Source organism: Lissotriton helveticus, chromosome 5_1 (assembly GCF_964261635.1).
Source record: "Lissotriton helveticus chromosome 5_1, aLisHel1.1, whole genome shotgun sequence".
Lineage (NCBI taxonomy): Eukaryota > Metazoa > Chordata > Amphibia > Caudata > Salamandridae > Lissotriton > Lissotriton helveticus.
Genome location: NC_136065.1, coordinates 1436559144 through 1436584678, shown reverse-complemented (window position 1 = coordinate 1436584678; position 25535 = coordinate 1436559144).

Below are 25535 nucleotides of genomic sequence, written 5' to 3'. Positions count from 1 at the left end.
GGTACGGGGCAGCAATATGGGGATTCATCAAACCCGATGTGATTTAAACCGAAGAAAACAAATTCCTACGCTCCCTCCTAGGCCTTCCACAATCCACTGCTTCCCACTCGGTCCATCTTGAATTGGGGATTGGTTACATAGCAGATATAAATAAAATAGCTCCAATGCTGCTATGGATTAAAATCTGGTTAAATCCGAACCTCTCCCTAAATCACAAGATTTTAAAGGACTGTATTAGGTTAGACAATATGAATAAAATCGAGTGGTTGTCTAACATAAAAATGTTAGCTATGTATATGGGGAGACCAGAGATTTTTTCTAACCCAGAATCTCTCTGTAAGGCTGACCTTGAGTGGGTAAATACTAATTTCATCAAGTTAAGGGAGGCAGAGCGGGAGGAAGTAGAACTATGTAAACCAACAGTTAGGGGCCATGTTTTGGTAACCCCGTCACCAGCAATGTCACTGTATTTGACTATAGTGACAAATCCTTTCCATAGATGGCTACTGACTAAACTGCGGTTTAACCAATTACACATAGTCCTTTGGGATTTGGAGGGTTGGAGAAGACCTGAAGATGCTGCTCCATGCAAATGCGATGATTTTTCATCGCAAGACACTATGTACTTTATGTTTTTCTGCACATTGTACCAAGATGCCAGGAAAAGGTTTATTCTCCCATTATTAAAAAGTATGAATTTTATTCAGTCTAAACCTGCTCTAATGTTTTTACAACTGTTAGAATCCCCAGTAACTATGTTTTGTGTAGCCAGCTTTCTTGCTGTGTCTATTAGAAATAAGAGGGTCAGACAGAAAGCTGTACAAGAAATTGATCCCCTAAATAACAGACAATGTATCCCCATCAATTGCTTAAACGTGGGCATGATTGATCACGCATTTTAACTGATTATGAATTGTGTTTTTATCTTGTATAATAGATTTATATTAGATTTTTAATATCTTTGTATACGTATAGCATACTTTTATGATTTTAAATAATCAAATGAAGTGGTTTTGACTTGACTTGACTTGACTCACCCCTCTGAAGCAGGCCCGGGAAGCTTCCCCACATCGGGGGCACGCAGAGGGGACAAGAGCAGTTGCATGGGCAAAGACCGGCCCATCTGGAATTGCAGACGGAGGCTATAAACAGCAGGGTCATCCGACCACCACAAGGACCTGAACCCGACCGGCTATCCATCAGGTCGAGACCTTGCAAATGAAACAAGAAAACTCAGAAAAGGAAGCCAGAGACCATGGGACACCACCCTATACCACAGGCCTGGGCCAGAGGCAGCACACAGATAAAAAGGCGTGGACTCCCAGGTGGCAATCTCCCCAGTGCTGGTAGAACCCTAACAACGCAGCGAGCCCCAATAACATCCCCACCAGTCAGACCAGGTGTGCCCAAACTGTGTGCCCGAGCAAACAACAAGCTGGGCCACTCCGTTCATCATCCCCTTTTGTATCGCTTTGTTCGCCCTAAGTGTGGCAGGGTATGCTCAGACGTGAGTCCCTTGCTCACTTGGCCACTGGATTCAAGATAGCCTGGCTGATGAGTATTATGAATCCGAAACCGGTCCCAGGATGCTTGTTTCCGGTCCAGGGAAAACATGGCTTGGCAGTTCGGGCTGGACTGTTCCCATGAGGCACAGGGTCAGACTGATTTGCATATAGCCATGTCTGAACTGGGGTGGCTGAGTGGGCGAAAGAATGGTGATGGATTAAACCCAGATCAGTTGACTGGGGGTGAGTGTTTGATTTGCTCAAATGCTCCGTCCATCATCCCCTTTTGTATCGCTTTGTTCGCCCTAAGTGTGGCAGGGTATGCTCAGACGTGAGTCCCTTGCTCACTTGGCCACTGGATTCAAGATAGCCTGGCTGATGAGGATTATGAATCCGAAACCGGTCCCAGGATGTTTGTTTCCGGTCCAGGGAAAACATGGCTTGGCAGTTCGGGCTGGACTGTTCCCATGAGGCACAGGGTCAGACTGATTTGCATATAGCCATGTCTGAACTGGGGTGGCTGAGTGGGCTAAAGAATGGTGATGGATTAAACCCAGATCAGTTGACTGGGGGTGAGTGTTTGATTTGCTCAAATGCTCCGTCCATCATCCCCTTTTGTATCGCTTTGTTCGCCCTAAGTGTGGCAGGGTATGGTCAGACGTGAGTCCCTTGCTCACTTGGCCACTGGATTCAAGATAGCCTGGCTGATGAGGATTATGAATCCGAAACCGGTCCCAGGATGCTTGTTTCCGGTCCAGGGAAAACATGGCTTGGCAGTTCGGGCTGGACTGTTCCCATGAGGCACAGGGTCAGACTGATTTGCATATAGCCATGTCTGAACTGGGGTGGCTGAGTGGGCTAAAGAATGGTGATGGATTAAACCCAGATCAGTTGACTGGGGGTGAGTGTTTGATTTGCTCAAATGCTCCGTCCATCATCCCCTTTTGTATTGCTTTGGCCACTGACAAGCCGGCATACCAGGGGCAATTTCAGCACAGCCCACAGACCGCTAACCACACAAGGGCCAAAAAAAGAAGACCTCTTCACAGTGGTGTCACTGTAGTGGGAATGAATACAGGCAATGGAGAGGAATGTGACACCAACATCCACATGACCCCACCACAGACCAACAGCTCCTGGCTGTACAAAGAAGGTCCAAAGAAGAGAACTACCAGGGCAACAGGGAAATGAAGCCCAAATACCATAGCCCAACACCTGCAAAGTAATCCGCAAGGAAAGAAATGGGCAAACCACTATGCAGTACTCACCCGTGGGGCAGGCAGATACTCCAGAACACATCATCTGTCAGAACAACGCCACAAGAGCGCACCACCAGCATCAGTGCCTTCGCAGAAGGAAAGCAACAACACCGGCCACTAAGTACTTGGGGGGCACCACCAGTACAGCCCCTGAATAGCCATCCATCATCTACAGTGCGTCTTCCATCAGGCCCGGCCAACAGGAAGACACGCCCTGCAACCTAGAACTGACTGGAAGGCCAGTGCACCAGCCACAAAGTGCTGGCTGGCACACACTGCAAAGAGCCAGCCGGCAACATCCAAGCCCGGCAGGCACAGGGGCACACCAGACTACACCCTGTCCAGAACAACGAGGCAGTCATACGGGAATCAAAAAAGACCGCCACTCCAGCCCAGCAGGAGCTAGACAAGCACCCCGTCCCATTTCTGTTGACAGACAGAAAAAAAAGAACAGGCGGAATGCTGATTAAGCATGGATTATCTACTCCCAGTCGGAGGGGGTAGGGTTAGGGTCCCAGCATTCCTCTGTTCTTTGTTTCTGTCAGGAGATGGTTATCTCCAAGTTCTAAATGAGACGGGGACAGGAGGGACCAGGGGGTAATGTATTTGTACAAAGATTAAGGAACATACAGCCATATTTATGACCCGTTTGTGTTTTTCTTGCACCACACAATGTAGTGCAAGAGCGACATAAACCTTAATACTAAGGGTGGTCAGTGAACTCCTGTCCGCTGGCAAAGTTCACATAAGTGATATATTTTCAGAAGTCTTAAAAACCATAACTTCTAAAGTACTTACTGTAGATTGAAATTCTAGGTCTTAAAATATACATAAACATCAATACTTTCTTTTTATAAATTGGTCATTGATTTATTCTTGAGTGTTTGTCTCATTTATTGCCTCCATGAATACAACAAATGCTTAGCACTACCCTCTGATAAGCCTAACTGCTAACCCACACTACCACAAAAAGAGCACTAGTATTATCTACTTTAACCTTTGTGTACTAGTAAGGGATCACTGGACTCTCTGAACAGCATACTTCGTTTTAGTACACTATATAGCGAAACAGATTCCTACACATACCATACCATGCATCTTGGTCAATCCACCTTACACAAGTCAAGATATTGAGCTTTTCTTCGGCTAATAAACGACATAAAAGCCATATACAAAACTCATTTGACGTACTGACTTATCCAGCTGTAGCATGGCTCTTGGTAAACTGTCACCTTCTCTGAACACTATTAGCTTAATAATTGGCGAAGAAGAGATGTAAGGGGGGCCTTATCATTTAAGTGCAAGATGTAAAGCAAAGGTCCACAACAGAATGACCTATCACAGTCACCCTGACACAACAGCATGTCCTATCACAATCACCCTGACACAAGAAAGCCCATCTTTGACAGATGCCTTGGATATCTCTGGAGACAAATTCAATTCAGCAACAATTGGAAATATGAGATGAAGAGTCAGGACACAGCAATAGATCAGTGATCTTAAAGCCAGCGGTAGACAGTAAATGTGTTTTAAAAAGCATTAGATATTTAGCATACGCCACTGAAACCCGTAGCCTAGCATTACATCTCTAAAGTTGCAGGAAAACAGCATCCATCTCACAGCATGTAGCCATATTTAGCTAGGACGCGTTCTCCTGCCACGTGAAAGTAAAGTGCTTCAAGCATGCATTGAACATGCCGAAATGAAAGAGGGTTAAATTAACTCCCCAGGGAACCCATATGACCATCCAAGGGAATTTAGTAATGCACTTGATTGTGACAGCTTGTTCCCTGTAATTTCTGTGATCATATATCCCTTTTGCTGGCCTTCAGCGAAAAGCATTAGTTTTTTTGTTCATATTTTGGTATAAATTACCATTATTATTGATCCCGCAACGCTGAAATGAAAGTGATGTGCTGAACGCCCACAGGTCAAGCGTTACTTCATTGAGGCATAACAGAACATTTTCTGCCGGTGTATTTTTTTTAATATGCACTCTTGGCATATTGTTTGTAAACACCTAAGAAATCAATCTGATTCTAACCGCCTTTTCCTTCTAATGAATTCTATGATTTGCAGTGGTTTTTGCAGGTGTCTCTAGGATACAATTATCTCTGTAACATTTGTGAAATTTCCTCCATCAAAAAAATATTTACCCAAGAATTCGATCATTTTTATGAATCTGAAGGATGGAATCCTATTTTTTGTGTGTGGTGTTGAAATTAAGTAATTGAACTTTGCACCATAATTTGAATTACATAATAGTAATGCTTTATTTGTAAATAATTCGAAATATTTTCATACCTTACGGGTGACTTTTTGTTGAAAAGGGCGTCTCTTTCCTTTCTGGGCCCTACAAGGGGGAGACATATCAATGTGCTTTTATGGGATAACTCTGAAACCACATTATTCAATTGAAAATAGCAGGTGGAAAAAGAGATATTGTCAGGGAAAATATGTCATAGATGCAAGCTGTATAATGGTATGGAATAGTAAATGATGAGTCCTGTAAATGTATACTATTATATCTAATATCGTCATTCATTATAATAAAAATAATTACAGATAAGAGTTCAAGAAACACAAGCCAGAGAGATCTTGTTACTGCGGTAGGTATCATACATCTTTAACGGTTAAACAGTATTTATTAGATAGAATACTAATATTGATTACAGTTATTATTAGATTTAGTGCAAACACTAACGAATTTACATATTTATGCATACATCAGAAAATAAGAAAAATATAGTATTTTAAAATGACCAGTGTGAGCAATTGTTGGACCTGGCATCTTTTTGCTTCTGACATCCTGTTTTTGGCTATGTGCTGCATATCGTTTTTGCTGGTTTTAGAACTCTGGGCACTTTATCACTGCTGATCAGTGCTAAAGTGCAAGTACTCCCTGTGTAAATTGTGATTGGTTATCACTGATTGGCATGTTTGATTTACTGGTAAATTTCTAGTAAAATGTACAACCTCAACATCTTCTCTTACGCCGACGACACCCAGCTGATCCTCTCCCTCACCAGAGACCCCGACACCACCAGAAACTGCCTACACGAAGGGATGAAAGACGTCGCCGAGTGGATGAAGGACAGCCGCCTGAAACTGAACTTGGACAAGACGGAAGTCCTCATCCTGGGATCTTCGCCCTCCGCCTGGGACGACTCCTGGTGGCCCCCAGCCCTGGGCACCGCACCCAAGCCAACCGACCACGCACGCAACCTGGGCTTCATCCTGGACCCCTCCCTCTCGATGACCAGACAAGTCAACGCCGTCTCCTCATCGTGCTTCAACACCCTGCGTATGCTTCGCAAGATCTTCCGCTGGATCCCTACCGAGACCAGGAAGACTGTCACCCAGGCACTCGTCACCAGCCGACTGGACTACGGAAACGCCCTCTATGCCGGAACCACAGCCAAGCTACAGAAAAGACTCCAGCGCATCCAGAACGCCTCCGCCCGACTCATCCTGGATGTCCCCCGACGCAGCCACATCTCCAGCCACCTGAGGAACCTGCACTGGCTCCCCGTCGACAAGAGGATCACGTTCCGGCTCCTCACCCACGCACACAAGTCTCTCCACGACCTGGGCCCCAAGTACCTCAACGACCGCCTGACCTTCTACACGCCCACCCGCCAGCTACGGTCCACCAGCCTCGCCCTCGCAGCCGTACCACGCATCCGAAGAGCCACCGCCGGAGGAAGATCCTTCTCTTACCTGGCTGCCAAGACTTGGAACTCCCTCCCCATCCACCTTTGGCTGACCCAGGACCATCTCGCCTTCAGGAAACAACTCAAGACCTGGCTGTTCGAGCAGTAGCATACCCCTCCCCCCAAGCGCCTTGAGACCCTGCCGGGTGAGTAGTGCGCTATACAAATGGCATGATTGATTGATTGATAGTGTGTGCTCAGAGCCAGTAAATCAAATACTACTAGGGATGTACGACATTACAACGCATGCTTTTACCACGCATGCCTTTACAACGCTGTTTTTACAACGCATGCCTTTACAACGCATAGTGCTTTGGGGCGCTGGATAGTGAACAGTTTAATTTACTATTCCAACTCCAGTCCCCGTGGATAGTAGGGAAGGTGTTGGATAGTAAATTAAACCTATTCCCTATCCTAGAGCGCCCCCCAGCGCAATGCGTTGTAATGGTTTGCGTTGTAAAAGTTGCGTGGTAAAAGTTGCGTTGTAAAGGATGTTTCCCACTACTAGTGGGGCTGCAGGACTGATTGGGCCACTCGCGTGATTAGCCCTGCAACCATGTCTCAGACATGCCACTGCAGTGTCTGTGAGTGCAGTTTTAAGCTGCTGTATTGACATGGCAAGTGCATCCACTTGCCTTGCCCAAATCGTCCCTTTTTCTACCACTAACCATCCCTAAGGTAGGCCCAAAGTAGCTTCATGAGCATTATTGCCAAGACTATCTCCCCCATAGGTTATTATTGGTGCTGCCTTGCAGCCTCTTAAAAACTATACCTTTCAATTGTGAAGAGATATAGATTTGGAGTTTGGAGTCCCTGAGCTCACAATTTAAAAATACATCTTTTAGTGAAATTGGTTTCTAAATTGCAAGTTTGAAAATGCCACATTTAGAAATAGGGCATTTTCTGCTTTTATAATTTTGTGCTTCTGTGTGCCTGTGGAATCAACATCTGGGTTAGATTGACAGTTGGGCTGTTTGTGCATTCACTCTAGACAGTCACACAAAGGGAGCTCTGGTGTGCCCTGCATATCCTGGTGGCCCTTTACCTGGCTAACGGGTCTTACTGAGCTAGAGTGGTGAAAGCAGTTGTCACTGACACCTGAATAGGGCTGTGTCTGTCATCACACAATGCTTCATCCACCCACCTGTGGTGTGTCTGGAGTCAGGACAGGGAAAGCCAGGGTCATGTGCACTACAAAGACGTTCCTTTGAAGCTGGCCTACTTCAAAGGCTGAAACTGGTATAAGTACTGAAACTCTTCTGCTGGGAGTTCTGCCCTGCCACGTGATGCCAATTCCAATTCTGGCCCTTGGAGGTGGCTTTGCTGCAAAGAAGAGAAGAAAACCCATGCATCGCCCTTCAGCCCCTGTTTTTTCCCACTCAGCTCTGCCATGCGATTGAAAAACCCACGCATTGTCGCAGTGCGGCAGAAGAATAAGCGCAGAACCTGTCGTGCATCCCGATTATCTCCACAACCCGAGTGCTTAGGACTGTGTCTCAGAAGTCTGAGGCACCCGTTCCAACTTTGACACAGGCCCTGCTGTGTGGCTAAAGAAATCAATGCATCTCCTGCCATGTGGCTGGAAAATTGATGCAGTGTCTGTTTTGCCACCGCCACATCGCGTAAGACCATCCAGGTTTTTGATGCATCGCACCTGTGCACCAAGTTCTTCATTGACGTTACCACGCAGTAAGGATGGCTGCATTATCAGAGATCGATGCATCACTTTCCCTCACAGTAAGGAACTGACGCATTACCTCCCCTGACAGTAGGAAACTGATACAACACCTCCCCTACACTGCAGTAAGGAACCAATACATCACCTCCCCTGGCAGCAATGAATGGACGCATCACCTCCACTGGGAGTAGGGAAGCAATGCATCACTTTGCTTTTCCAGTGCCTTACCTCCATTGCACCTTTTTTCTTTTTTGGTTTTGATGCATACAAGCCCTAGGTACACATAGTACCCCTTTCCTAGGAACTTACTAGAGCAGTAAAATAACTATGACAATTGGGGACAAACTAATGTAACCCTGTTTAAGAAGTGAGCACATTCATTCAAGCACTAGTTATCTGTAGTAAAGTGCAGAGTCCTAGGCTAAAAAAAACAAGACAAAAAAATGTGAAGCAAGGTAAAAAGTTGAAGTGAAGACCATTATAAGGCTGTCAGGTGTACAGAAATCCTCTTATTTACCAAATCAGAGGGTTTGCAAATGCTAAAATTCTAGTACAAGAGGCCCTAAATGTTTAGTTGTAACTTGTGGCCTCATGTACTAAAAATGCTGTTGATAAAAGTGCTTTAAATTTTACTGAATGGATTTCTTCTTTGCGATTTGATCTATGTATTATCAGATCGGTTCACAAAATACAGAATTTTACTTGGTAGCAATTTGATCTAGCTCTTAAATATTAATGAGGTAGATCACCAAAAATATTAATGAGATTGGTTAGAATCATAGACATGATAGTCTGCTGGGGTCAGCAAGCCTCTATGTCTGTGATTGCTTTTCAATAAACAGAAAAGAAGATGAGGTTAAGAAGAAAATTAAATCTTTTTTAAAACATGTTTTACTAGTAAGCAGTGGGCCACTGCCTTCACCTAAAAATGATTTTATGCATTCACAAAGGGGACTAGGTGCTCAACAGAGCCATTGAAAAGGTCATGGCTAAGAGTAGAGAGGATATTCTGTTTCAAATTTGAAATGATATTGTTCACTGTGACACCAATTTGAATACTACATTCACAAGCAGTTCTAGTAGAGTTAACAATGTAATGGAGAATTCTCAACAGTCATCCCATATTAGGCAATATTCTCAATGACAAACCAAGTGAGCATCCTGTACAGAACAAATGCATTACTAAGAGACATATTAGTCAATAGAGACATAAGTGTCATACATAATCAGAGTGGCTGTGATCTAAAGGGATTTTACACTTGCAGTAGGTGCTAGGCATGTGGCAATAGAAAAACCAAGAAAGAGTTTCCAGGACTCCATGGTAAAGGTACGAGAACCATCACACAATTTCTCACATGCAGCTTCTAATAGGTTGTCTATGTCTTATTATGATCATGAAACAAACGGTACATGGGTAACACAATACATCAAGCCAAAAATAGGATTCTGGAGCACATTCAAACAATTGACAACAGTGACCCAACTATCCCATGGCCAGACATTTCATGGAAACATAATTTAGTGGTAGGAGTAAATTCATGTACTTTGCCTTTGAGCAGGTTCATCAAGGTTTTAGGGAGGTGGTAAAGTATTGACACTTCCGACCGAATCAGTTTCGGAATCGTTTCCGACCGACTTGGGTTCTGCAAGTCAGAATGACAGATTACGATGCTTCCCAACATCATTTGATCGGACTGGCATTGACTTCAATGGAGGCCTGTGTCCCGAACAAGAACGCAGGCTCCCATTGAAAAAAGGTGGGTTTGGGGATGACCTTGCACCCTGTGGTGGGCACCCCATGGTGCCTGCCACAATGTGCATGGTTGAACCGGGTGGTACTTTTGGTACCCCCACAGGTCCCAACTGGAGACTTCAGGGTGGAGGGGGGCCTGTTAACGGCCCCCAAAATCAGACACAGACAGCCGTTTCATGTCGGTAAGACTGAATCGTAACGGTTGTTCAAATCAGTCATCATAATCGCTCGTTTCCATAGAGCTGTACGAATCGGCTCCGAAAGACTAGAGCTGCCCGAATGCCTTTCGGAACCGATTCAGACAGCCCGAACAGTACATGTGCATTGTAATCAGTCAGGTTGTAAATGCGTATTATTCGGTCGGAAAGATAGGCTCCGAATCGGATTCCGAATCCCATTTGGAGCCTTTACGAATGACCTTGTGATTGATCCCTTAGAAGGAAAGAGTCAAAATACATGATGGACTTGGAAATGAAAGGTTCTTTGGCTGGAATGTGAATGAGCAGCTTTATGTACATTTTGGAGTATGGAACTGTCATCTTTCCAAAATCCTTTGTAATTCTCGTTGTTCAGATATTATAATGATTTTTATATCTGGTTTTAAGTGTTTCTTTTACTCACAGGAGAAGAAAGGGAATGTCATATCAGCAATGTGGATGTTGAGAAGGATGTGGTGAAGCCATTTTGCCGGATCGGCCTACCCTTTCCTTCTTAGATCACAATGACATTTGTCTAATGGCATGTTAGGTGGGATGGAGTCAATTGACAGAGTTGCCCACTTAGGCAGTTTGGGGATAATTATAGTCACACACTGTTACCTCAGTATAATGATTTGCCCATTCGGCTGCATTGTGGTAGGATCTGAAAACAAATGGTATCTGTTAATATGGGTTCTCTACAGCATATGAGAATCAACTGTATCATAAGGTGTGATGGGGCATTCAACTGGATGTATGGACTACTAACTATTTTCTGATCAATTCATAACTGACTAGGTTATGGTAAATATTATATTTTGCAAATAGGTATTAATATATGGATATCAAATATGTAACCAACACCCTGCTGGTGGCCATCCACTGCAGCCTGCCCTATGTGATTAGCTTGCTGCCCCTGCTCACCTCCTGCTTGCTCTTAATCATTCATCTGAAATGCCCTGCCCCCACCTCCTGCCATCCATGGTCAGCTTGCTGCCCCACCCCCTCTTACCTCTTTTCTGTTCTATGACTGCATTCTTGGGTCCCTCCCATTTGACCTATGTAGTCAGCTTGTTACGATTGTTCCCCTCCCCTGCTTTTATCTCAATCTGCATGCCCCTTTCTCTTCTTGCCTGACTTATGTGTTCCCTTCCCCTGCCCTTGCTGGCCTGTCCTCCATGGTCAGCTTGCTACCCCTACTTCGCTCCCACTCCTTTCTCCAAATGCATGCATCTGCTCTCCATTGTCCATTTTGCTGACTCGTCACCTGCTGCTCCGCTGACTGTGGTCAGGTGGCTACCCCTGCCCCCTTCTGTATGCCCTCTGTTCACTTTCTGTGTGACCCTACCTCATCCTGCTAGCCCTCTGTGGACAGCTTAGAAACTGTGTCCATTCTGGCCTGCCTTACGTGGTCAGCTTACCTCCCCTCTTCCTGATCTCTCCTCCCTGATGGTTGTTCTCTGTATGCTTGCCCCACACCCCTTCCTCCTGCCCTCCATAATTTGGTGCGCTGATCCTCCCATGCAGGCCTTTCCTTCATGGTAAACCTTCTGTCCCTGTTCCCCTACTCCCTGCCCTTAGTTGTCTGAGTCTATGCCTCTGCCCTCTCTCTCCAGTCCTTGTGGTCTGTTGAGCAGCCCCTCCTACTTGCCCTCTATGCTTAGCGAGCTACCCCTGCCCTTCCCCCTATGCCCCTTGTTGTCCTTGTATGTCTCCCTGCCCCATCCTTGTGGCCTTCCATGGTCCATGAACCATTGTGCTGCCATTTCCTGACCTACCTGCCAGCCTGTTGTGCTGCCACTGCTCCTTCCTCCTACGCAACATAGTCAGCTTGCTGCTCCTTCCCCTGCTACCTCCACCCTGCATTCCATCATTCAAATCCATTCCCCTATCCTCTCCCACTGAACTCCATGGTTCATTGTACTGCCCCTCCCTCCTACCCTGACCTGTGTGGTATGCTGTACAGCCCCTACTCCCTCCTTTCTGTCCTCCAAGGTGCTTTGTACATGCCGTTGCCCCTTCCTCCTGCCCACCATGGTCTGTTGTGATAATGCTAACCCCTCAGCATGCCACAGAAGGCCTGTTGGGCTGCCACTGCCCCTCCCACCTGCCCTACATGGTCACCTTGCTGTCTTTGCTCCTGATGTCCTTCCACTTTCCCTCCATTTTCCTTGTTCATGCCCCAATCCCCTTTCGCCTGTCCTACATGTTTTGATGTGCTTCCACCGCCCCTCTCACCTGTCCTACATGATCATCTTGCTGCACTTGTCCCTGCCCCCCTCTCCCGGCCCGCTGTAGTCCAGGTGCAACCCCTGACCCCTCCCTCCAGCTCTTCATGGTCCATTGAGCTGTCACTGCCCCTCCTGCCTGACCTGCATTGCCAGCTTACTGTCCTTTTCCTTTTCCCTTGAGCCACTGGTGTGTGTGTGCATTTCCCTGTACCTCCTTCCTGCTCTCTAAAGTTCACTATCCATCTCACCTGCCCTGCATGGTACGTTGTGCTGACGCTGCACCCTATGCTTCATTGTCCATGTGCATGCCCCCCCATTTTGCCCTATGTGCTGCGTTATGCTGTCACTGCCCTTCCCACCTGCCCTTCATGGTCTGTTGTGCTGACACTGCTCCTCATGTCTGCCCTGTGTTGTCACCTTGCTGTCTCAGTCCCCTCCCCAGCCCTACTTTGTCTGAGTCTATGACCCCACCCCCCTTCTGCCCTTCAGAGATTGTGTGTTTCTACTGTCCCTCCCTTCTGCCTGCCATGGCCTGCTGTGCTGCCACTGCCTCTCCTTGTTGCCCACATTGTCAGCTTATTGCTACTGCCCCTACCACTGCCTAAGTCTGTGCCCCTATCCCCTCTTCCATGCCCTATTTGGTATGTTGGTATGCCCCTGCCCCCTCCAACCTTCCTTCCATATTTGTTCTGCTGCCACAACCACTACTAAGTGCCCAGCTTATGTGGAGGGTATGTGGTAGGAAGGGAAGACCTCGATCTCTCTTTGTGTGGTATATATCTGATTGTAAAAATACCTTACACTAATTCTTGAAATAAGCAGAGTGCTGTACACCATCATCATAAGGCTTGAAATCATTTTTGGAATTGAACTGTTTGCGAGTCACCCATAGCTTATGCATAAGTCAATTATGCATAATGTCTCTGAATTTTCATTCAACATCTAGAAATAAAAATTTGGACCTTATAAATCTCTATTTTATATAAGAATTTTCAATAGCACTGTATGCCAACTATTTTAATATAAACATGTGCACACAAATAAATAGGTGAATAAGCTTTTATTTTTCTCACATATTTTGACATTGATTAAAGCCACAACCTATTTGCAGTTTGCATCTGAAATTCAAACTAGTTGCGCTCGGGCTAAACCTAATTTAAATGAAGTAATGTTTGCACTTAAAATTTTGCTAGAAGTTAAACTGTGCTCAATATACACTTTACCTCACTGAATCAATCTCCGGGAACATACTATTTTATATTTCATAATTTGGACAAATGCTAATTCCTAACTATATAACTCCTGAAACCTATGGTTTTTTCAGTGAATTTCAAAGGTTTTTTTAAATGCTAATTCCTAACTATATAAGGCCTGAAACCTATGGTTTTTTCAGTGAATTTCAAAGGTTTTTTAAATGCTGATTCCTAACTATATAAGGCCTGAAACCTATGTTTTTTTCAGTGAATTTGTGTGGGGTATACTATGGCCCTAATGAAGACAAAGTCTGTTTTCTGCATAATCTAGAAAAATACATGCTACAGCATACAATCCCAGTTATACTAGGAGGCGATTTTAACCTTCTATTAGATCCCCAATTAGACCGCACCTCAAAAGCTAAATATAATCCTCAAAAAAAATCTCTTCTAGTCTTAAAAAATATTATGAAAGATTATACACTAAGAGATATTTGGAGAGCTAAATATGGTGACCGCAGAGAATATTCTTTTTTTAGTAAAAAATATCATCAGTTTTCTAGAATTGATTTTTTTTTGATAGACCAATCCTTTTTAACTAAAACCATTTCAGTCTCATATATTCCAGTGGGTTTGTCAGACCATTCTGTGGTAGAGCTACAAATAACCTTAAAGGATAAAATACTAGAAAATCGTTGGACACTTGATAGAACGATCCTATTAGACGTTGAGGTTGGACATAAAACGAAGGAAAGTATAGGTGAATTTTTTAGGTTTAATGAGAATAGTGCTTCAGATCGTATTATATGGGACACATTTAAGTCTTATTTAAGAGGAATATATAGTTCTCATATGCTCTCAAATCGTAAGCTCAAAAAAGATAGAGATATTCAAGGGCTTAAATTAATAAAATTAAAAGAACATCAACTTCAACTTGCGGTCCTGGAAAATAAACCCAATATCTTAAGCTTAGAGAAAGAAATTCTAGATTTGCAAACGGGCTTTAAAACAAGAGCTGAAAAAATAATTCTAGATAAATGGGAAGTTAGCAAGCTTATTACCTACTGCGATAGCCAGTAGGTATATATAGTTAGGATTGTTTTCCATAGGGAAATCACAACATTCTATTGGGAATAACGTTGGTGTCGGTTGAGGAATCTTCCTGAAATTGTCCTTAACTTTGCCTCGTGGCGCTCCGCTCCTTCCCTGAAAGTTTGGGGGGGATTCGTCAAACGGGGGCCGAGATAAAAGGGGGGTCCAAAACGTGTTTTCCCCATGTTAATTTCCATAGGGCGGTTGGACTCACTTTTAGCCCGAACGGCTGAATGGTTTTCCACCAAACTTGGCAAAATTGTAGGGACTCTTAGCCCGATGTGCCTTTGCTATGTCTCAAGATATGTGCTCCAGTGGTTTTTACGAAAATTAACTTTGAAAAAATATATATTGGGCTATATATATGTTAGAGCCCAAATGTAGCCCAATGTAGCCCAATGTAGCCCAATGTAGCCCAAAGATGGCCACTAGAGACAAAAAAAACAATGTAGCCCAAATATCAGCCAGATGTAGCCCAACTATAGCCCAATGACAGAATGTCCCAGAGTGTTCTAAAGAACAACTAGAGCGCTTACAGTCTTACTTATGACAAAAGTATGGCACACCTAAAGTCATCTTGATTGGAATAAAGTGTTAACACTTAAAACATTTAATTTGCAAAGGAACAAAATGAGGGGGTTCATTTTGCCATAGAAATTATGATTAGTGCTGAAGAAAGAAAAATTAGGGCACATTTTGAGTGACTTCTGAAATCCTCTCATATTTCATTAAAAAAAATTCTGATATGCAGTCTCCCAAGATGGCCACCAGAGACAAAAGAGCCCAAATGTAGCCCAAATATCAGCCAGATGTAGCCCAACTATAGCCCAATGACAGAATGTCCCAGAGTGTTCTAAAGAACAACTAGAACGCTAACAGTCTTACTTATGACAAAAGTATGGCACACCTGAAGTCATCTTGATTGGAATAAAGTGGTAACACTTAATACATTTAATTTGAAAAGGACCAAAATTAGGGGTTTCATTTTGCCATAGAAATTTTATATATATATATATATATATATATATATATTCACTGAAAAAAACATAGGTTACACACCAGTTATAGTTAGGAATTAGCATTTAAAAAACCTTTGAAATTCACTTAAAAAACCATAGGTTTCACACCAGTTATAGTTAGCTGGAAATTTTACTCGCATAAAACCATTGAAATTCCCACGTTATAGTTAGTTGGACTCACTATAACTTGCACGTCTGCAATGCACTGCTGATGACGTCACATATTACATAACTCATGCATATATTTAAATATTTAAACATTACTCGCTAATATATGTATTCACTAAGATACACTTAATAAGCCAGTTAACCAATCAATTTTTTTTTAAAACACTGAATTAACCATAGGTTTCAGGCCTTATATAGTTAGGAATTAGCATTTAAAAAACCTTTGAAATTCACTGAAAAAACCATAGGTTTCAGGCCTTATATAGTTAGGAATTAGCATTTAAAAAACCTTTGAAATTCACTGAAAAAACCATAGGTTTCAGGCCTTATATAGTTAGGAATCAGCATTTAAAAAACCTTTGAAATTCACTGAAAAAACCATAGGTTTCAGGCCTTATATAGTTAGGAATTAGCATTTAAAAAAACCTTTGAAATTCACTGAAAAAACCATAGGTTTCAGGAGTTATATAGTTAGGAATTAGGGGGTCATTATGATTGCGGAATTCCCGCATCCTCCGGGCCGGCGGAAGCCACCGCCGGCCCGGAGGATGCGGGAAAACCGCAGCGGAGCCTCCACAGACCCACCGCCAAATTAGGATGGCTGGTGGGTCTGATAATCTGTCCGCAGCTTTTCCGCCGCGGTCGGAAGGCGACCACGGCGGAAAAGCACTAACATGTCTGGTGGTGTCTATCAGACACCGCCAGGCATATTAGGATGTCTGCAATTCTATGCTTTTTCACGGCGGCTTTTCCGCCGTGAAAAAGCATACGGACCTTCACTTCGGGAGCCCGTTGCGGGCCCCCTGGGTGAAGGGGTGGTGGGGGGTGCACATGGGGGGTACCTATGGTACCCCCCTGCATTTGCATGCACAATGCAGCAGGCACCGCGCGGTGCCTGCCGCTTTGTGCACGCAAATGCTGTGCATGCATTTTTTACATTGGGGCGGGTGCAGCTTGAAGCTGCACCCGCCGCAATGTTAGAGATAGAGGATGTGACCGACACCCTGGCGGTCACATCCTAATCAGATCGGAGGGAACGCCGCAGCCCATGCGGACGTTCCCTCCTCCTCAGGGGTCGCGGACGGACTCAAGTCCGTCCGCGATACTAATCGACCCCAATGTTTTTAAAAAACCTTTGAAATTCACTCAAAAAACTATAAGCTTTAGTGGTGTTATAGTTATCTGGACCTTTTACTCATTCAAAACCAATGAAATTGCTCCTATATAGTTAGTTGTACTAACTATATTTCGCGCACCCGCAATCCACTGCTGATGATGTCACATATTAGATCATTCATGACATGGTCAGAGACATCACTGATGACATCTCAAATGACATCACTGATGACATCACTGATGACATCATCCACGTGACAATCACATACACCTTTTCATACACTATTACAATATTTCATCACTGTTTGTAAAATACAGAGTATCATATTTAAATCCATTGTCACAGCAATACAAGTATCTAAAAATCCACTCAGTGATTCATAGATGTATACACACATCTTATCACTTACCTATGGATTCACTCATACATGCTGTCAATGAACAATAGAACACTATCAAAAATACTTATACATCTATATCGACATTAAACAACAGCACGCATCCTATTCACATATGAAGTCATCCTACTCACTTATGCAAACAATGGATCATACTTACATATTTACTTAGCAAAAGACTTATGCAAACACCACTTCTTCTATTCATTTAGATAGTAAGTCATACTTAGTGAATTATAAAATCATTATTACAAGTATACAGTTATCCATACAGTCACTCACACAATCATTGTGTCTTATGTATACTTATTTATATACAACAACTGACACATACACTGCCTTTTATTTTTTTAGTTTGTTGGACCTGTACCTTTGAGAAATATATTTGCTCATCACCACACCCATAAAGAGATTCCCACACCCAAACTGTTAGAACATGTAGTTTCAACTTCATATATCTACTGAATCAACTATTCACACATCGTTGGACAGTCACACATACCCCACCGAACCACACACACTTTCACACTCCCATACAAATACTCAGTTAACTAATCAATAACTAATATAGACTTTCACATAGCTAGTAACCACCTGTAGAATCAGTTTACACAACAACTGACAAAGTGATACAGATATTCACACAGTTTAGTCACTATCCACTATATTTAGTGAGACATTATAAATTGGTCAAGTAAACAGTCAATTACACTGCTACTAAATCCTCCATCCAAATATTTATTTATATATATCCACTCATTCTTCAATGTAAATTGCTATATATATATATAATGCATATTTAAATAACAAAGCAAACCACATTCACGGGATGATGTCATCAGTGATGTCATCAGTGATGTCATTTGAGATTTCATCAGTGATGTCACTGACCATGTCATGAATGATCTAATACGTGACATCATCAGCAGTGGATTGCGGGTGCGCGAAATATAGTTAGTACAACTAACTATATAGGAGCAATTTCATTGGTTTTGTATGAGTAAAATGTCCAGCTAACTATAACACCACTAAAACTTAAAGTTTTTTGAGTGAATTTCAAAGGTTTTTTAAAAACTAATTCCTAACTATATAACTCCTGAAACCTATGTTTTTTTCAGTGAATATGTATATTTCAGTACTTTACTGAACAAAATGAGGTAAAAAGGTCTAAGGTGTAAAAAATGGCGACCGCAATATGCCGTGATTTCTCACTCAGAACTGGTAGTCTAGTTGTTTTTAAAGGGTATGGAAACTAACAAGGGTACTTAACACAGAGCACAACATAAATCGTCTAGACACAAGGGACTCTATGGTCCAGTTGAAGACTAAGTATAGTCGAAACGCGTAGGCCGTCCTGTTGCTTAATGCACGTGGTGTTTGTGAAATAAAAATAATTTGAAACTGAAATCTAGCTGCTGTGGTGCCGTGACTTCTATGGTAACTACGTGAGCCCAGGGGATCCGAGGTGATACATATATATATATATATATATATATATATATATATATATATATATATATATATATATATATATATATTACCTACTGGCGGTCGCCAGTAGGTAGTTATAGTTAGGATTGATTTCCATAGGAAATCCGCAACATTCTATTGGTAATAACTTTGGCGCCAGTGGATGAATCTTCGCAAATTTCTCAACGAAGATGGCCCGCTCTGCTCTGTTCCTTCCCTGAAAGTTTGGGGGGAATTCGTCAAGCGGGGGCCGAGATAAAAGGGGGGTCCCAAAACGTGTTTTCCTCATGTTAATTTCAATAGGGCGGTTGGACTCACTTTTAGCCCGAACGGCTGAATGGATTTCCACAAAACTTGGCAAAATTGTAGAGACTGGTAGCCCGATGTGCCTTTGCTATGTCTCAAGATATGTGCTCCAGTGGATTTTGAGTAATTTAGGTTAAAAAAAAATATATATATATGGGCGGAGCCTAACCACACATCTGATCTGATTGGCTGTCAGCACTTCATCCAAGAAGTGTTGGCAGCCATCTTGGGACCAATATACATGATAGCACCTCATTAAAAAGCATTGTAGTTAATAGAGGGTTTTAGGACTTTAGTTACATTATAAATCATTTGTTGATGGTACCATACTCATTTTAGGAATTGTGGTGTGTTCTAAGGTGATTTTACCATGTGAAAAAGCCTTCTGCTGTGATATCATGAATCATGTTTGAAAGAAAACTAATATCTCAGATTTTCCCACAGTGGTTTGGAAGGGGATATATAAGCTAAACTGAAAGCATATTTTCTGTAAATTCACATTATCTTTCTCAGTCATGTGAGAATGAAGTCTGACATTCTCAGTAAAACATGTACATCCAACAAGGACAGAGACTGTCAGTTGATTCCTTTGTGTTCTACAGCAGCCTCCTAGAGTGTTCTAAAGAACAACTAGAGCGCTAACAGTCCTACTTATTACAAAGGTATAGCACACCTGAAGACATTGTGATGGGAATAAAGTGGTAACTCTTAAAGCATTTAATTTAAAAAGGAACAAAATGAGGGGGTATATTATGCCATAGAAAGTATTATTAGTGCTGCAAAAAGAAAAATTAGGGCACATTTTAAGTGACTTCTCAAATCCTCTTCTATTTCATTAAAAAATTCTGACATACAGTCTCCCAAGATGGCCACCAGAGACAAAAGAGCCCAAATGTAGCACAAATATCACCCAGATGTAGCCCAAGTATAGCCCAATGACAGAATGTCCCAGAGTGTTCTAAAGAACAAATAGAGCGCTAACAGTCCTACTTATTACAAAGGTATGGCACACCTGAAGCCATCTTGATTGGAATAAAGTGGTAACTCTTAAAACATTTAATTTAAAAAGGAACAAAATGAGGGGGTATATTTTGCCATAGAAAGTATGATTAGTGCTGCAGAAGGAAAAATTAGGGCACATTTTGAGTGACTTCTCAAATCCTCTTCAATTTCATTAATGAAATTCTGACATGCAGACTGAAACATGCACTTTGAATACCAGCAGCAGACTCCCCTGGTGAGCAGTAGCTTTACTACAGTGATCCAATGAGCAACTAGAGTGCTAACATTCAGAATTTATGGCAAATGTGTGACACATCTGAATGCCTTCTTGATGGAACCAATGTAAACAAGCATTGAAAATGCAATAGATCTCGCCCTCGTTTAAGTTAAAGCCATTCTGTTTGTAATGAGGTGGCTTTTTAGCTTTGCTTTTATTAGTGTTTCTTAAACTTTTTTTGTAAATAACATGCATCTGTATGCATATATGTATATGTATGCATGCATTTATATTTGTATTTATATAGATATACAGATTATATATGTTTATATATGTATGTATATACATACACATACATATATATAAATGCATATGCATATATATGCATATATATATGTGTATATGTGTGCGTGTAGAGAGAGGTAGAGAGGTAGAGGTGTAGAGGTAGAGAGGTAGAGGTAGAGAGGTAGCGATAGAGAGGTAGAGACTAGTAGAGAGAGAAGTAGAGAGAGGTAGAGAGGTAGAGAGTAGAGAGTGAGTAATAGAGAGTAGAGAGTGAGTAGTAGCGAGTAGTAGAGAGCAGTAGAGAGAGTAGCAGAGAGTGAGTAGTAGAGAGTAGTAGAGTGAATAGTAGAGTGAGTAGTAGAGAGTATTAGAGAGTGAGTAGTAGAGAGTGAGTAGTAGAGAGTAGTAGAGAGTAAGTAGTAGAGTGAGTAGTAGACAGCAGTAGAGAGTGAGTAGTAGAGAGTAGTAAAGAGTGAGTAGTAGAGAGTGAGTAGTAGAGAGTGAGTAGTAGAGAGTAGTAGAGAGTGAGAGAGAGAATAGTAGAGAGTAGTAGAGAGTGAGTAGTAGAGTGAGTAGTAGAGACTAGTAGAGAGAGAGTAGTAGAGAGTGAGTAGTAGAGAGTAGTAGAGAGTGAGTAGTAGAGTGAGTAGTAGAGAGTGAGTAGTAGAGAGAGAGTAGTAGAGAGTGAGTAGTAGAGAGTAGTAGAGAGTGAGAAGTAGAGAGTGAGTAGTAGAGAGTAGTAGAGAGTGAGGAGTAAAGAATGAGTAGTAGAGAGAGAGTAGTAGAGAGTGAGTAGTAGAGAGTAGTAGATAGTGAGTAGTAGGGAGTGAGTAGTAGAGAGAGAGTAGTAGAGAGTAGTAGAGTAGTAGAGAACGAGTAGTAGAGAGTGAGTATTTGAGAGAAGTGGAGTAGGAGAGAGTAAGTAGTAGAGAGTAGTGGAGAATATTCCAAAGTTTGGCACAGCACCACTTGCACAATAAGTCCAATCAAATTATATCACTTAGAGTCCTTATTGAAGCGCTGAATCTTGGTGTATATTCAAATGCTTTTATTTTCCTTAAGTTTATGTAGCACAGCCAGCCGAAACGCTTCGTTCTGTACAACAGAACTTCTTCAGGGCGTTCTTATTTCCTTCAAGTTATGTCGGTATCCTCTTGTCATATAACTAGATATTTCTTCCAAATGTTAGACGAGACGTAAGTACATTCTTATTCAAAGTGACTAGGTATCAATTTTACCCACACAATTCGGGCAGACTTGAGTAATTTATAGCATCCTCAAAGTCAGTCTTTCAAAAATTCCAAAGTATAGGACATGATAATCCAAATCCAAATGTTTCTCAAGAAAAGTCATTTTCAATCGTTCGGAATATTGGTGTTTGGGCAGATATGACCCAGGGGCCCCCAGTATGCAAGGGGAATTAGTCCCCCCTCTGCAAACGCGCCAGTGGCCTGCGTTGCAGAGAGGTGTAAAAAGGGGCATAGCCTCATTACACCTCTGTGCAATGCAGCCCCCTGGCGCATACTGGAGATTCCAGGTGGGCTAGTCGGCCCCCAGGGACCCCTAGTATGCAAGGGGAATTAGTTCCCCCTCTTCAAACATGCACGGGGGCTGCGTTGCAGAGAGGTGTAAAAAAGGGTGTGGCCTCATTACACCTCTCTGCAATGCAGCCCCCTGGCGCATACTGGAGGCTCCTGGTGGGCTAGTTGGCCCCCAGGGACCCCCAGTATGCAAGGGGAATTAGTTCCCCCTCTGCAAACGTGGCAGGGGGCTGCGTTGCAGAGAGGTGTAACAAGAGGCATAGCCTCATTACACCTCTGCAATGCAGCCCCCTGGCGCATACTGGAGGTTCCAGGTGGGCTAGTTGGCCCCCAGGGGCCCCCAGTATGCAAGGGGAATTAGTTCCCCCTCTTCAAACATGCACGGGGGCTGCGTTGCAGAGAGGTGTAAAAAGGGGCGTGGCTTCATTACACCTCTCTGCAATGCAGTCCCCTGGCGCATACTGGAGATTCCTGGTGGGCTTTCAGGTCTTATATAGTTAGGAATTAGCATTAAAAAAAACTTTGAAATTCACTGAAAAAAACATAGGTTTCAGGCCTTATATAATTAGGAATTAGCTTTTAAAAAACCTATGAAATTCACTGAAAAAACCATAGGTTTCACACCAGTTATAGTTAGGAATTAGCATTTAAAAAACCTATTAAATTCACTGAAAAAAACATAGGTTTGACACCAGTTATAGTTAGCTGGAAATTTTACTGACATAAAACCATTGGAATTCCCACGTTATAGTTAGTTGGACTCACTATAACTTGCGCGCCTGCAATGCACTGCTGATGACGTCACATATTACATCACTCATGACATGGTCAGTGACATCACTCATGACATCACTGATGACACCATCCTTGGGACAGAGTGACAGACCTCCTTTCACTGTAATGTAACCCTTGAAACACATATTCAAAAATATAAACTAAAATTTTCAAAAAAATAGAGATACCCATACCAGTTACAACAGCCAATTCAGTAATACCACCATCTATATACACATCCACTCATTCACCAACAGTTCTATATAGTCACTCATACATATATTCACTCATCATATGTAGTGAAACACCTATACATCCTGTTACACACCGACAGTCATCCAAAAGTTACTCACACACATAATCACACATGCAAATAAACTATTGAACATCCATTTATTTGCATATACAGCTATAAACACACTACCACCTTACTTCTAAGGAAATTTACACATACTTACTCTCTTAAACAATCACTTATAGAAACACATACTTATTTAAACAAGAACTCTTTCAATCTCTCACTCTCACATATACTCACTTATATACATCAATACTCACATATACTAGATTAAAACATATGTAGTTACTGATAAACACACTAGTGAGACAGTCATTTACTCACTAACACACACATATACACACTCATCCACCCATACAGTCCTGCACATATGCTGTCTTCAAAACACATACAAATAGTGCATCTATGTGCTAAGTAACACCCCCACCAAACCATACAGACACTCATACTGATACTAAAAAAAACATCTAATAACCCATATACACACACATGTAGCTACTCACCAACCCATGCAGCCACTTATACACAAAGTGAAACACTGATACAAACATTTAAATATTTAAACAATACTCGCTAATATATGGATTCACTAAGATACACTTAATAAGCCAGTTATCCAATCAATTTTTTTTTTTAAAACATCCATTAAGACACTTATTTAAACATTTATTCTTCCATCGACCTTTACATATACATATATAAAACATATTTATTTTTCAGAAAGACACACATTCACTGGATGGTGTCATCAGTGATGTCATGAGTGATGTCACTGACCATGTCATGAGTGATGTAATATGTGACGTCATCAGCAGTGCATTGCAGGCGCGCAAGTTATAGTGAGTCCAACTAACTATAACGTGGGAATTTCAATGGTTTTATGTCAGTAAAATTTCCAGCTAACTATAACTGGTGTCAAACCTATGGTTTTTTCAGTGAATTTAATAGGTTTTTTAAATGCTAATTCCTAACTATAACTGGTGTGAAACCTATGGTTTTTTCAGTGAATATATAGTTAGGACCTAGTTTTCAGAGGAAAAGATTGTTTTCTTTTACCAATAACTTTGGAACCGGTTGATGAATCTTCGTGAAGTTTTCAACAAAAGTGGCCAGCTCTGGTCTTGAAACTACAACGTTTCGGGGTGATTCGTCAAGCTGGGGCTGAGAAAAAAGGGAGTTCCAAAAAAACAGTTTTTCCAATGTTAATTTCCATAGGAAATTTTAGACAAAGCTACAGCCTGAACTGCTCAACGGAATTACACCAAATTTGGCCAATAGTTAGGTCTTGGTTCAGAAAGAGCCCTTTTTAAAAATTGTGTTAATCCATTCAGTAGCGTGTGAGATATTAGAAAAAGAATGGGTTCGATATCTGTCCTCCATAGGAAACTTTAGACAAAGCTACAGCCTGAACTGCTGAACGGAATTAGACCAAATTTGCAACAAGGTAGCCCTTGCTTCAGAAAGAGCACTTTTTGGTAAATGGTGTAAATCCATTCAGTAGTTGCTGAGAAAATAGAAAAATAAAGTTTCGTTATATGAGCACCAAGGAGGTCACGAGCTTTACTCTGATTGGCTGCCAACACTCCAAATCAGGAAGTGTTGGCAGCCATGTTGTGACTTGGTAGAACTGAGTCACATAAAACAGTAAAACAAATATGGAATATAAGAAAAGGGGCAGAGTATAAATACCCTGACCCCCTAGGCCTGCTCAGGGTGTCCCACAAGGACCGCCAGCGCCCACATTTATTTTATTACATTTTCGGCCGGGTCGTGCTGGGTGCGCGAACCCCGTTGAAAATGAAAGAAACATCAAAGCGCAGGCCACCATGCTTCGTTTTTTTAAAGCCCTCGGAGGCAATCCTCATTATTGTAGCAGGGGTGGTGGGACCACCTTCTCCCCAGGGCTATGTTGATTATGTGCGGGGGCACACGGCCCCCCCTCCCCAGGTGACACTACCTCCCTGGGGCTTTTAAAAAAAATAATGTGTGGGCGTCTCACCCCCTCCACGCTGCCCTGAGACCGCCACCTCCACAGGGCTTCATTAAATAAGGATGGGGGACTCATAGCCCACCCCAAACCCCAGGGACAGCCACCTCCCTGGGACTGTCAACGTTAATTAGTGTTGGGGGCTTGAGCCCCTCACACTGCCCAGGGGACCACCACCTCCCCTGGGCACTTTGAATTTAAAAACCGGGGTCCGTTATGGCCCCTCGTGCCCCGGGGATCAACAACTCCCAGGTCTTTAAATGTTGGGAGGTGGACCATGTGGCCCCCTCCTGGAGCCCTTGATAGCTCTGGGGACCACCACCCCCCAGGGCC